Source organism: Solanum tuberosum, unplaced genomic scaffold, assembly GCF_000226075.1.
Source record: "Solanum tuberosum cultivar DM 1-3 516 R44 unplaced genomic scaffold, SolTub_3.0 scf00066, whole genome shotgun sequence".
NCBI classification, from domain to species: Eukaryota; Viridiplantae; Streptophyta; class Magnoliopsida; order Solanales; family Solanaceae; genus Solanum; species Solanum tuberosum.
In genome coordinates, this window is record NW_006238989.1 from 2,120,971 (window position 1) to 2,133,808 (window position 12,838).

Consider the following 12,838-nt stretch of genomic DNA (forward strand, 5'->3'; position numbering starts at 1 on the left):
TATTTCTCTCTATAGAAACTTGAAGAAGAAGAGTTCAATATAGGGTTCCAAGGCAAGCCTTCATTCTCACCATTGAAGATAAGCTTTTGGTTTGAGGTATGGTAGTTTTAATCCATGGATTCCTTCCATTCATGGAGTTCCCAAATTCCTCTATTTTCAAAGTTAGAATTCCCCAATTAAGTTAGGGTTTTGTTCAATTGTCATGGGTTCTCTTCATTATTGATTTAAATGATTGAATTATGATCTCTTATGAATGAATTGATGAAGTACTGTGATTTTAAGATGATTTCTCCTATGACCCCATGTAATCCCCATGTTTTCAAGTTATGAATCACACGATGTGGGATTTTGATTGTAAAGGAAGAGTTTTATGAATTAAGCATGTATTGCTAGATTTACATGAATTTATGATGAAATCCATATCTAACCCATGTTTTCTATGTATTGATGATTGAAAGTGGGTTTTGAACCTCAAGAGGTAAATTATGGACTTATGCATTTTCTTATGAAATCAATGTAAATATTTTAAAGATGCTTTGAGAGTAAAGTATCTTTGATGTTGTTATTGTTGTGTTATTGAAAGGGTATCCACATAAAAACACAAAGAAAGATGTGGAAGGTTTTCTCACATAATAAGGATTCTAAGGTTGAAAGCTTTTCTAACCTAATTGAATAAAAGATTAAGAGCTATCCTAATGAACCTAGCTTTGATTGGTTATCAAACGATACCTTTCCGTGTATTATGACTTAGCTTGAATTGGCAAGATGACGTGCCTTTCCATGGATAATAAGAACAAGAAGAATTGACTATTCCGTGGGATTTATGCTTACCACCTAGAGGATATTGAGATGGAAGCTCTCCCGTGAGTAGAGGCCGGGTTTCTAGAAGCAATCTCTTTATTCCTTACCTATGTGCCCCCATAGGATGATTATCTAGATATACATTAGCTAGTGGATCCACTTTAGCACATATTTATGGTTCTTACCTTGGCAAGTAGGACAGCCCTTTTCGGTGTGGGAGACACCGAGAGATCATGTTATAGCTCACATGGTCTCTATGTCGGTTAAGGCTAATTCCACTGATTTAAAGTTTCAAGCACACCTCATCCAATTCTAGGTGTCAACGATCGTAAATCAGTATAAAATTCAACTAAATGAGTTGGGGTCGAATTCCACATGGAGCGGTACGTGTCTCAAATTCAATTAGGAAGTATGAATGTAGTCTAATCAGCCATAGGAATAGAAATTATCGATTAAAGACATAATCAAATGAAAGGGGTGATACAAATGTCAAATGGGGGGTTTTTGGTTTTGATTATCAACTAAAAGAAGTCAAAAACACTAGGAATTATTAATAATGAGATAGATTCTTGGGATGTGATCGATTATAGGCAAATATAGACATATGGGTAATTGTAACTATTAGTACATAGCTAGATATTAGTGAGTAGGCTAGACTATAAGGGAGGTAATTTTCTCTCGAACAATTACCCCGAATCAGGTGATTTGTGTAATTCCCCGGAAACTAGTAAGTTGAACTAGAGCATTTTCGTAAGAGTTTTAGAGTTTGATGAGAGGGTTTAAGTCGTAAAAATGATTCTCGTACTTTGAATAGGGGTTTAAGGGTTAGGGCGTCAAGGTAAAACCCCCCAAGGACCACCCAAGGGGTCCTTGATGAGGACCTCAAAACAACCCTAAAAGCTGTCAAAACAGGCCACCTACGAATGCCATCTACTGGCTGTAGATGGACCCACGCCTGGTAGGTTGGGGTCGTGGGTCAAGGCCTATTATGGCCTGCAAAAATTAAGCTGCAGACCTCACCTACGGAGGTGCAACACGTCCAGTAGCTCCACCGTCCGTGGGTGGAGAAGGCGTAGGTCAAGCAGATTTTCATGTTTTAGTTTTAAGTTAGGTGTCTGGGGATTAAGTCATTAATTAATAAGGGGTTAAGGGAGGTCGGTTAGTTAGTTATTTAACCACCTATATAAGCTTAATAGGGCCCTAAACTAAATCATTTAACTCATTCTTCAAAGCATCCAAAGTCCCTCCAAGAAATTATCTCTCTAGAAGTGAAAACGAAGAAGACGAAGAAGAGAAGGAAGACGGGCAAATTTTGGATTGAGGTATGTTAGCTTAATCATCTATGGGTTCTTCAATCCATAGAGCCCCCTAGGTTGTTGGTGAGTCCGAGATTTGGACTCATTTAGGGCTTTATTTATATAGATTTAGTGTGCGCAAATGCTTATATTTTGCCAACAACTGATGTAAAACCATTGATTTTAAGATATAAGGATTTAGGAACAAAGATAAGACAGAAATGGGCAATAGAGACAAGTCGAGCGAAAAAGAGAAGGGGAAAAAAAGCCTAATGATTCCCGCCAAGTTGCCACTCTACCGCCTAAAGTTACAGAACGTTGAGGCTGAATTAGGGGTAGCTTCGGCGAGCAGCAGTTCCACTCGGTGTCTCGCCGATCGCTTCGGTGATGGATGCCCAGGTCGCCAAAAGTACTGATGGAGATCCAGATAAGTGCTGATGGGTGAGATGAAAGGAAAAAGAGAGCATCACGGAATCACTCAGTGATCCCGATCTGGCGTGCCTAAAATTACAGTGGTTGGACTAAGAAGAGGTGAAAAAGGAAGGCGAGATGAAGGAAAATCGGTGAGTCGCCGAACGGTCGGCGAAGCTCGACTTACCTCGCCGATTGGTCCCAAACAACCACACATCAGACTTGCATAAATTGAATTTTTGCAAGAGAGAGAAGGTATTCAAAAACGTAAGGAACAAAAGATTGAGAGAAAAAATAGTAACATTGTGGATTTCAAGTGATTTTAGCAAGGTTTTTCATTGAGATTTTGTGATAGAGAAGATTTATTTGATTTTAACTTTCGAATTTCATTTACCCAGCTATGGAAAATATGGAAGGTGTTGATTTTCATCTTTTCTCCATGATTGGCTAAAACCCTAACCTTGGGGGTTTGACAATGTGACCAATTGTTGCATTCTACTAAATGGGTGTTATCGATTAGCAATTGTTGGTGTTAATCTGAAGTGGGTCTGAATTATTATGGTGGTTTAACTTCATTATTGCATCTTTGGTGTGATATATTTCAGAGTTTTGTGCTTGCTCGAAAGAGAAGTACGGAACTAATGTAGTAATTTGGCATTCTTAGTAGTGGGTCTTGACGGTTTCAGCTTGAGAAAGTGAAACCCAAGACCCAACCTTTGTATCTAGCTCGAAAGAGTGGATTTGATGAAAACGTGGGCTGGTTAGCTTATGAATAGTGTTGAGGTTCGAGAGAACTAATGAAAATAAAGCAATTGTTCGAGAAAAAGTTGTTTTACTTATAGTCTATTCTACCCGCGACGAATTAGCATTATCGGTAATGATGTACACCCATTAAGTTGAATTCGATAATTGGTTAGTCAATCCCCCCAAGTGTGTTCTAATTATCTGATTGTTTCTTGTTAATACTTTGAAGTGTGTTGGTAATGACATCCTGAAAATTTGATTATTAAACTCTTAACTGTGTGCTGCTCAGCTGCAAAGGTCATCGTCATACTTTTGTACTTGAATTCAAAGAAAGCTACTTTCTGTGGGATCGACCCCAACTCAGTTGGTTGGGTTATATATGATCGTTGACACTTAGAATTGGATGAAGTGTCCTTGAACTTTAATCAAAATGGCACCGATGTCGGGGAGTAGCGTTACTTAGAGTTCTTTGATCGAAGATTTGACTTTTGAATTTGTTGGCTATAGTTGAACTGGCTTAGGCTGCATTGTGTAGTGTTGGTTGGACTACATAGAGGTAAAAATGATTGAGGAAGAGGTGAATGATAGTCAAGCAGGTCATCGGGATGGTATCGATGTTATCAATAGTGTTTACAATCCATCTCAATAAGGTGAAATGGGTGCAATTTGTATACCACAAGCTGATGGGAATGCAATATTTGACGTCACTAGCACGACTCTTCATCTACTCCAAATGAGGGGACTCTATGGAAGGCTAGAACACGAAGACCCACATGAATATGTAAGAAATTTTACAGAGGTGTGCAGTCCGTTTTCATTCAAGAATGTGTCACAAGAGTCAATCCGGCTTTGGTTATTTTCACTATCTTTAACGGGGGAGGCTAGCAAGTCGTTGGTCGAGTTACCGAACAATTCCATCACATCATGGGAGGAGCTGATTATAACATTCAATGCAAGATTCTTTCTCCCATCAAGGCTGATGAAACTTAGAGACGATATTCAAGGTTTCAAGCGATGGGAGAGTGAACCCATCCATGAAACGTGGGGGAGGTTTAAGAAACTCTTACTTAAATGCCCAACTCACGGGGCAACCATACGATTTGCTACTCCAATATTTTTTACCGGAGTCTTGATTCGGTTAATAAAGGAGTGGCTGATCAATTGGTATGAGGGGGGAATAATGTTGCAATCATTTGAGGTGGCTTCATTTCTTTTGATGACATGACGAAATAAATCAAGCTTGGTACACTCAAGAGGATCAAGTCTCTCCATTTTGTTTTAGAATGACACAAGAACATCTTGATAAGGAAAGAGAAAGGGATGCAAACATCAAGAAAATGTTGACCCAAATGGGCTATTACTAGAGCATATGATGGAAAATGCGGGAAAACCCAAGGGGACAAGTGGAGTGTTTAGAGTTGAGAAGGGTTCTTCCTCGAGTTATTCAAAGCCGGGGGAGAATCAATGTTGGAACTCCAAGAGATACGAGGAGGGTTTTTACCCACGCTATTTACAGCGAGGTGGGAATCAAGGTTGAAACTATCACAAGGGGGAAGAACAAAGGAGATACTATCAAGATTGGGCTGAGCAAAGTGATTATTGGAGAAGGGAGGATAACCATGAAGAGGACCACACTCACTCGACTGAGAGCCCAAAATCAAAAGGAAGTGCAAGTAGTCCCCGGGTGAATGATTTGCTATCACACATCCTTGATAAAGTTGAAGGTTCGGATGATTTGTTGAAAGGGATGAAAGCTGAATTTTCATTATTGAACAATAAAGTGAACTCTCATGCAGATGCAATCAAGATACTTGAAAGTCAGTTGAGTTTACTTTCAGCACAATTGAAATAAAAAATGACAATGGAAGATGATGATAGAGGGCTGGCTGTGGTTACTTGTAGTGGAAAGGTAGCAATAGGCGATGTGATGGGTAATGAAGAAGCTCAAATGCATGAAAAAAACAAAGCTATGGAGGAAGAAGAGACACCTATCCATCAAAGCATTGCCAAAGGACCACAAAAAGAGATGGAGAAACACAATACAATCCCAAAAGTTATGCAACCTTTACCCACAATATCTCCCCCATTTCCCCAACATCTAAAGAAAAAGAATGAGGATGAGAAGTTCAAGAAGTTTTTATCGGTGTTCAAGACATTATCAATTAATCTCCCTCTTGTAGAAGCATTGTTGGAAATGCCGGGTTATGCCAGGTTTATGAAGGAGTTAGTCACAAAGAAAAGGAGCTTGAATTTTGAGACAATCGAAGTTTCCCATAGTTGTAGTGCAATTATGACTAAGGAGATGATCAAAGAGAGAAAAGATCCCGGAGCGTTCACCATCCTTTGCACCATCGGCATGCTCCAATTTGCTAAAGCCCTATGCGATTTGGGAGCAAGCATCAACCTAATGCCATATGCGATCTATAAACAACTTGGGTTGGGGGAACCGAAAGCCACAACAATGAGACTCTTGATGGCGGACCGATCAATTAAACATCCTGTGGGGATACTATATGACATCTTGGTAAAGGTTGACCGATTCATTTTCCCAGCTGATTTTGTCATTCTCGATTGTGAATATATGCTGAAATTCCCATCATTTTGGGAAGACCATTCTTGGCAACCGAGAGAGCATTGGTGGATGTTGAAAGTGGAGAATTGAAGTTTTGGGTGAACGAATATCACGACCCAAGGCTAGCCCCTAGATGCGACACGGTGTACTTGACGCCGACGTGGTCTAAGACAAGCCTCATAGAATTTCATTGCATTTGACATAGAAATAGTGCGGAGTTAAAAACTCATTTAAATCCAAACAATCCAAAATACTCATTAAAAATATGCAAAAACATGCTTAAAATGGACATTTTGTTTGAAAGTCATGCTTGTATGCCATTTTGATAAAATCTCATGAATATAAGCATAAGAGACATAATATTCAAACATAACCAACATGCAAATCATTTATCAACATTAGAAACACAATCAACATTTAAGCCATTACCTTCACATTAAACTTTCACCTCAAGTAACCCTCATGCTATACCTTGTGCAATATATGGATAGCGTCCCATACCACCATCTATACCAAGGTACCACATTAAGGTCACCAAAAGTGAACTTACCATTCAACCTTTCCATCTTCAACAATACTCACTCATAAGAGCTAAACATTACACAAGTCATATCATCAAAAGGACCATCACCTAAGACAACTCTAAGTCATACTTGTGCAATGTGCAAGTAGCATCCCATACTACTACTCACACTAAGTACTCCTTTGAAATCACCCTAGACAAGGCACATTCAAACTCAAAAGTCATGACAAGGAAGTAACTCATAATACAATCCAAATATAGTATGCATCATTTACATTTAAGCATATAAGAGTCAACATTATTCAATAACATCATTTAGAGGACTTTCATACATTTAAAGGACTTTCATTCATTAGACATCAGATCATCATTTTCATTAACTTTATCATAAGAGGACATTCATAAATTAGCCATTAAGACTTAGAGAACTCACTATGATCCTCTCAAAGCCTACTCGTGCAATGCATAGATGGCATCCCATACTACCACTCACACTTTATAGAACCTCTCAATAAACCATAATGCACATCTCACATGATGGGAATAATCGTTTAACCGACGTATACCATACAAGCTAGACATGGAATCCAGTGTCGTGTAACCCCACAACGAAGAAGGTGGTCAACTTGCCTAAGGAAGACCGGTCATATTAGCTTGGAAGGAATTTTACTAGCGAATATCCTATGTGGGCACATAGTTATGGGATAGAAAGATGTTCATTGGAACCCTAGCATAACATTGGGAGAGTTTCCATCTTACCATATCCACTCGGTGCTTAGCCTACATTCCCATAGAGTATTTCAAGCACATTACATCATTGTACTTAAGAGGGCCACTAACATTAGGCCTACTGACCCAAAGCACATACACATTAAAGGTCACCACCATTAGGTCTACCGATTCAAGGTACATTTAAGGACAACTCATTGATCTTCCTAGAAAGAGCCACCACCATTAAATCTACCATTTCTAGGTTCATCATTTAACATAACAAATGGCCACCACCATTAGGTATACCATTTCATGGTTATTCACACAAGGAAGAGCCATCACCATTAGGTCTACCGATCCAAGGTTTAACATCACATTAGTTCCTAGACTCCTTATGAAAGGTAACCAACATTAGGTCTACCAATCCAAGGTTTAGCCTAGAATACTTCATCATTCATTCATTCATGAAAGATTACCAATATTAGGTCTACCAATTCAAGACATTAAGACAATAAGTCAAGATACATTCTTTATACAAGATGAGGATACCTAAGCCTACCAACTCAAGATACTTCATTCAAGATCACTTTCATCAATACAAGAAAAGGATGCCTTAGCCTACCAATTCAATATGCAATAATCACATTACTTTCATTTATACAAGGAAATGATGCCTAAGCCTACCAATTCAAGATATACAATTCATAGAAGAAAGCCCTTCACATTCCATCATCATCATTCATGAGTGTTAATTGAGAATATGCTTTTAATCAATAACACAATTACGTTCAAAACATGATCATTATACATTCATTGAAAGTACACACATATACTTTACATCATGATCACACATTGATCCTTCATATATAGAGGTACAAGGAAGATATCCATCAATTCAATACCACAATATACATAGTAAGTAAACACATCCACCTTTCAAGTGGATCAATAAATCAAGCACAATTCTATATATAATTTGATCATAACTTGCCCTTCAAGGCTAAGAACCAACATCAATGCATAAATCCAAGATACTACAGTAGATAATGAAATTGACACGATTCAATCACTTAATTCAATATAAGCATCAACAATTCAACATACTTGCATAGTCAATCAACTCCCAATCACAAATGACAATTTAGGATATTGGGGGAAAACATGGGTTCTAGGAAGAATTCACCTTAAATCATCTTTAAATCCAAAATTCATTCACAATTCAATGCTATAATGCCTTTAGAAATCATTTTGAATCGAACCCATGCATAGATTGAAATCTAGGGTTTTTGGGAAACTTTGAAGATTTGAAATCACTTTGAAATTGGCTCCTTGAAAGATAATAAGTCAAGGATGAATACCACCATACCTTATTGAGAATAAATCCACTAAATCTCCTTGAAAAACTTGAAGATTTGATCTTGGAAGCTTGAAATCTTCACCTCAAATGGAGGTTTCTAGAGAGAGAACTTTTGGAAGGGAGGGGAGGTTTTGATTTGAGTAAAGAAATCTAAATGAGTGTTTTAATGTTTTAATACTCTTAAAATACTTTAATTAACCTAAAATAACCGTCCAACTAAGCAAAGGGTGAATTTACCAATCCACCCTTCAGTAGGCCATGTCTTTTGACAGCACACAGGTGCGAATGACGCCCTAGACTCATGGACTGTCTTGTTGGTCCGTGGTATGGGGCTTCAGCTTGGAAAAATGGGGCTTGACCTACGGAGGACATCCACGGGGCGTGGTCCCCTTCCGTAGGTCACCAAACTTTTGGTGACTTTCATGGTTCTTTGGGGTCTTGGGGGTTAGACTAAGGGTCCTCCTCAAGTACCCCTAGGGTGGTCCTTGGGGAGTCGTACCTTGATGTTTGACCCCTAAACCCCTCAACCAAAGCTCGAAACATCATTAAACACCCTCAAACCTCACACCAACTCAAACACACACATGTTAGGCTCTAGTTTCACTTATTCATTTTATGGGGCGTTACAATGAAGATGAAGTAACCTTTAATGTTTGTAAGTCAGTGAAACACCCAAGTTATATTCACTTGGTCTCCACTTTTGATGTTATTGTTGAGGCAGTGGCTAGTGTGAGCCATTTGATGTTTATGAGTGAACCACTTAAAGCAGTGCTTGCTAACTATGATAAATTCGAAATTCAAGGCTATGAAGAGGTAGTAGTTACTCTATCAGACTTGGTGGGAGGGTATTCAAAGACTCCATTGAAGTTTGACATTGATCTAAAATATCGAGAGAGTCCTCCCGCAAAGCCATCAACAGAAGAACCACCAAATCTGGAGTGGAAAATACTTCCCTCCCATCTCTGATATGCTTTCTTGGGGGCAAATAACACCTTACCAGTGATCATTGCATCTGACTTGCTTGAAGGGTGGTTAAAATTGCTCCTTGAGGCGCTGAGAAGACATTTCAAAGCTATAGGTTGGACTATTGCTGTCATAGTGGGCATTCTTCCTGGTATTTGCACTCACAAAATTCAGCTTATAGCTTGATAGTGATTGTAAGCCGAGTGTGTGAACTTTGCTTAAACATCCTTTGAGCCTTACCCTTTTCTTGGAATAAACTTGAGCAAATGAATCCTCTCTTTATCCCCTTTACCCATAATCTCATGAAGTGTGGTTTGTTTGAATAACTAACTTAGGCCAAAAGCCTAAGTTGGGGGTGTGGTGAAAGGAGAAGGTAAATCAAGAAGTGCAAAGAAGTCCCACTTTGACCCATGGTTTTGAGAAAGATGGAACCCCTCCATACCAAAAAAAAGAGAGAAAAATAAAAGAGGAATGAAAAAGAAAAAGAATGAAAAAGTTTGAAATAAAGTTGTGAAAGTGCAAAAGAAATAGGGTGTCCGGTATTCCATGGAAAGTGAATAATGGGGTAAATTTTGAGCATGAATGAGAATGATGAAGAAAAGGAAAGAAAGTATTGTTCATACCACATTTCATGAGGATAAGAAGCCACTGAGCCTAAATGACCATACCTTTACACTCAGCCTCATTACAAGCCTTGAAAAGACCTTTTTGATCTTGCGTGAGCATATGCAAGTGTTGATTGGAAAATAAGGGCAAACCTATGGGTGGAGTCATGCATGTGTTCATTGATTGAATAACGCTAACAAAGACACTTCATCCGATTCTAAGCGCCAACGATCGTTAGTCAATATATAACCCAACTAAATGAGTTGGGGTCGAATCCCACAGGGAGTGGTACGTGTTTAAGATTCAATAGCAAAGTACAAATATGTTCAAATCATCCAAAGGAATATGCATTTACAAATAAAAACATAATTGAAATTAAGGGGTGACACGAATGTCAAATAACATAGGGTTTTGGTTTTAATTATCAACTATAGCAGCAGCAAACAACACAATAATAACAATAATGAGACCGGTTCTTGGGATGTGATTCGATTATAGGCTAATGTAGACAAATGAGTAATTGCAACTGTTAGGAAATAGTTGTATATTAGTGACTAAGCTAGACTATAGAGGAGGTAAACTTTCTCTCGATCAATTTACCCCGAATCAAGTCAATTTCTGTTGAACATCGACAAACATACAAAATAAGAACAACCTACGCCTTAGTCCATTCACTCTCTTGAGCTGAATGTGTGGAAAAAGGTTTAGGATTCACTCTCTCGAACTGAACCCATGACAACCCAATACCCACAGACCATCAACCAATAATCTTGGTTTTAAAACCTCTCTCTCGAGCCAGCCAAAAACACGAAGGTAGAACTGCATTTGTAACGACAATTCTTTAAATTAAACCACAGTTACTGATTGAAATCACTTCTAAACAACATATAAACTAACAATTATCAATACCCATAAGGTAAATCATCCCATAATCACACACCAAGAATTGGGGTTTTAGCTAGACATCATAAAAAGATAAAAATCATTACCAAATTGTGTTTCCATTATCTGGGTAAGATTAATTTCATATTTACAAAGGTCCAAATTGAAGAATCTTAAAGACCCACTTCCAATTTCTCAAAAGTGAAAAAACTTCAATTCTTCAAAGCTAAGGAAAACTTGTCTCAATACTCTGAGTTCAAACTGAAAATTCCTTTCATGATTGTTCTGAATAAAATTTCATAAAAGATATGATAATCTCCTAATTGTTCAAAAATGTATTTATAGTCACCAAAAATATGTTGCAAAGGACCATTCGGCGCAGTAAGTCGGGCTCGCCGATCAACTCGGCGATCCACCATTTGGTCAATTCCATCATCTTTTTACTTTGACATTCAGCATCCTCCAGGTCTGTAACTTTGGACGATCTAATACTGCATCGTGGAACCACTCGGTGATCCACCAACTGCTCCTTTCTCTCACCAACTTGATTTTCTCCTTCAGGGCTTGTGATAAGTCCACATATTGGACTAATTTAGGACTTTATTTTTTTATAGAAATAGTGTCCTAAAATGCTTATTTAGTCTAAATATCTGATGAAAACACTTAAGTTTCAGGTATTTGAAGTTTGAAGGAAAGCATGGACACTACTTCGTAAAAAGGAACGAAAAAGGCTGAAAAGAATGAGAAAATAAAGGCCGAGGATCGCCGAGTCCACTTGGCGAGTCGCCGAAGGGTCTCACTTCACCTTTTGTTCAAGTGCTGAGCCTGAAGGAAAGGATCAAGTCAGCAGAAAAAGGGAGCAGTCGGCGCATCGCCGAGAAGTTTCACGAAGCAGTACTATTTCACCCAATGACCCAAAGCACAATGATGCAGAAGGATGGTGCAAGAAGGCGATGAACAACACAGATTTTTGAAAACTATAAATACTCGTTGAGAGTTATAGCATAGTATCAGATTTTTAGTATCATAAGATTTTCAATATAGAACAATTAATATAATTTTAGTACTGTTTCTCTGAGTTAGAGAGGGTTTTGAAACTTGAAGAAGAAGAGGTTTTGATCTCCAAGGATTTGGACTTGGGTCTCTTGGATTCTTCATTCTTGTCATGTAACAAGACTTAAATCTTCATACCCATTTGAATGCAAGCTCATTTAGGTATACATTTTCTATTCTCTTGACTGTGTGGTCTAAACCCCCAATTATTCGGGTGTGATTTAGCAAATATGTGTTGAGATTATTGTTGGGTTTTGCTTGATGATAAGTTAGATGTATTTTAATGGTGATTTCACCTAGTGGTTGTGGTTTAATTTAATGGGTTTGTAGTTGCTAAATACCAAACCACCCATGTGTTTTCGGCTTACTCGAGAGAGAGGTCGTAAAACCAAGACCGCCAGACTGATGGCCTAAGGAGTGGGTCGACATGAGGTTCAGCTCGAGAGGGTGTGCCCTAGTCCCATATCTTAACACTCAGCTCGAGAGAGTGAGTGGGGTAAGACGTAGGCTGGCCTTCAAGCGGCAAATGGGTGTCCGAGAGGAACCCATTTGAAACAGGATAAGTTGCCCGAGAGGGAACTTGTTTCCATCTAAAGCTTAGCCTAGTCACTATTATCTTGCAAATTTCCTATCGAAAGCATGTACCCAACGATTTATACCAATATATATTGCGGTCACATCCCAATAATCCCCTCTCATTTATAGATTTCTTTGTTAGTTTTACTATTTTTGCTATACTTGTGACAAAACCCCCAAATCGATATTGACACTTTTGTGTCCCCCTTTAATTTACAATGTTTTCAATCGTTAATGTCTTTAGCTACGACTAGTTAGAACTTAATTTTATTTTTCTATTAATTCTCGAAATCACTCCCTTGGGACTCGACCCCTAACCATTGGTTGGGTTATTATACTATTGC